The 2,500-nt window shown below is 35.2% G+C and overlaps 1 long non-coding RNA gene and 2 other non-coding genes across 4 annotated transcripts in view; 1 reads left to right on the forward strand and 2 right to left on the reverse strand.

Annotated features, from left to right (window-relative positions):
- Positions 1–49, reverse strand: part of TRNAP-UGG (transfer RNA proline (anticodon UGG)) — a 72-nt gene extending 23 nt beyond the window's left edge. Inside the window, exon 1 of the tRNA in view lies at positions 1–49. This exon is cut by the window's left edge and continues 23 nt beyond it. This is a non-coding gene — a tRNA (tRNA-Pro).
- The window catches only part of LOC130798497 (uncharacterized), an 8,942-nt gene extending 6,632 nt beyond the window's left edge, over positions 1–2,310 (forward strand). For both annotated transcript variants that reach the window (XR_009039059.1, XR_009039060.1), the window contains 2 exons: positions 849–920; positions 1,805–2,310. This is a non-coding gene — a long non-coding RNA (uncharacterized LOC130798497). The remainder of the gene's footprint in view (positions 1–848; positions 921–1,804) is intronic.
- Positions 2,305–2,376, reverse strand: TRNAP-CGG (transfer RNA proline (anticodon CGG)). Its single transcript has one exon. It is a non-coding gene; the product is annotated as a tRNA-Pro (tRNA).
- Positions 2,377–2,500: the final 124 nt, after the last annotated feature.

Consider the following 2,500-nt stretch of genomic DNA (forward strand, 5'->3'; position numbering starts at 1 on the left):
GGGACCTCTCGCACCCAAAGCGAGAATCATACCACTAGACCAAATGCCCTTTTGGTGACTATAATCTGCTATTTTTCCCATTAGTTATGAAGATAAACTTAATTAAAAACTCTGAAGCCTAATGTGTAGATTCAAAATAAGAAATTATTCATTGGTTGCTTCTCATGTAAGTCTGGTAGAAATGTAAGATGGTACACCAGCTCTAGTATCTTTTACTTTCTTATCCCTTTATTGAAATTAAATAATCTGCAAATTAGTCAAACCTAATGTATGAAGACGAAAGTAGCAAATTAAATTACAAGAAGATAAAATAGGTAAGAAAGAAATAATATTGCCCTGCATAAGTAATAAAATAAAGCACCTGTAAAAATTTATTTCAGTATATTGATCTGGGGAATTTCAAGGATTGAATTCAGGCCTTCTCGCACCCAAAGCGAACATCATACCAATAGACCAGATGCCCAATTTTTGCTTTTAATTTTCTGTTCCGTCATTAATTTGAATCGTATATTTTTATTGTTCCGTCTTTTACATTGATTTGTTTTTGTTCATGTGGTTGACTCCATCGTCCGTATATTGGAATCAAGTCTTTGGTATTGTTATTGCGTTGTATATTTTTAGTTGTTATCTGCTACCTGGATGACACAAAATATCCTTGTTTCCTCTATGTTTTCACCTGTTCTTCATATGAATGTCTTGAAACTCCTGCTTTACGTGCTGTCATTTAAGTGTTTATTAATTATTATCATAGAATTGCAAATTAAAAAGTCGGACCTCTCGCACCAAAAGTCAACGGGGCATTGCGAGAATCAAGAGCTGATCAACTACTTCGTCTTTAATCTATGCAGTGACAAAAAAGTCAACGGGGCATTTTGAGAATCAAACTTGGACCTTTTGCAACCAAAGCGAGAATCATACAAGTAGGCCAAATACCCTCTTAACGTATTTTCTTTCTCAATGGATTAGCAGTAAATTTTTTATAATTTGGTTTGCTAAGAAACCTGAAGTCTTGAAGTGTCTCAGTGTTTTCTCTCCTCTTTTTGGTAACTTGTTTTCTAAATGTGTGTGTATTTCAACACGTTACATAAATAAAAAAAAGAGATTAATGGGGCATTCCGAGAATTGAACTCAGGACCTCTCTCACCCTAAGTGAGAATCATACCACTAGACCAAAGGCCCAATATTGATGTGTTTGTTTTATCCATGTGAATATTTCTTGGATTCTTATCAATCTTCAATTACTTTTATTTTTTATTTCTATGTTATGAAAATTGAAGGGTGCCTTATTCTGGACTCTGGAAAATGGAGGAAACATGAACTGATGTTAGCTGCACATTTGCATTATGTTTGATGTGTTTAAAAAAATGTGTTTTTGAAATATTATTTACCAAAAGTCCTATTTGTGTGATAAAAAAAGAAAAAATGTGTTGATATTTCCGTGTTGTAATAATGTGAAAAAACTGTATTTTGGGCCGTTTTGAGGGATATATCATTCTTTCAGTCGATACGTAGCGTTACGATAACCGCATTCCTAAGGGCAATCAGTTACTCCATTTTTGCATCATGGTCACTGCCAAAATCGTCGTTTTTTGTTCCTTTGAATTTGTAGGCATTTAACAGCCACTTGATTGTTTATGCTGAGAACCTGACATTTAGATCTCAAATTCAGGAATTTGGATTAATTATGATTATTTAAGCAAATCAAAAAATCAGCTTTCTGTTTTTTATTCGTCTGTGGCGCAATTAACTATTAGTAGGTCAACTTGATGTCTCACACAGTGAGCTCATTCAACTTTTGAAATAGGTACATGGCAAGGTTCCAACTTCCAAGCACCAGGATCAGGCGAACCTATCCGTATCTTTTATATGACGCATAACCAGAGCCGGCTCAAGTGCATAGCATTACGAGGCATAGTGCAAAAATGCATCATTGTCGTGGTGATGGATCTTGTGGTCAATGCAAATGATTTCCCATCAATGCGGCTTATATATTTCGGTCACGGTAAACTCAAAAATCTCTTCGATACACCAATGCAGTCAAGTTTTTGCACTATGTTATGAGCTATCAGGAGAACCTAGTCATATCTTTTATGTGAAACCTGAGGAAAACAGCAGTCTGATTTGATCGACATGCAGCTTCTATTATGTTAAATACTAAACAAATTCATCGCTTTTGGCATGTGAATCTGATATTTTTTTTATCTAATACTTTAACACAAAAACCAAATGGTGAACTCATTAGTGATACTGGTACATTTGGAAGAACTAGAGTTGAAAAGCTATAAAAACTTGTACAAGTTTGATGGGGCATTCCGAGAATCGAACTCAGGACCTCTCGCACCCGAAGCGAGAATCATACCACTAGACCAAATGCCCTGTTGCTGTTGGTATCTGCACTAAATCTTACTTGTTTAGTACCTTTACATATCCGATATAATTCTGTAGGATTAGCTTATTTTATTCCAGCTCTCTTGTGCCCTTGCTTTGATGTTGAGTAGTG

Source organism: Amaranthus tricolor, chromosome 13 (assembly GCF_026212465.1).
Source record: "Amaranthus tricolor cultivar Red isolate AtriRed21 chromosome 13, ASM2621246v1, whole genome shotgun sequence".
In the NCBI taxonomy this organism is placed as follows: domain Eukaryota; kingdom Viridiplantae; phylum Streptophyta; class Magnoliopsida; order Caryophyllales; family Amaranthaceae; genus Amaranthus; species Amaranthus tricolor.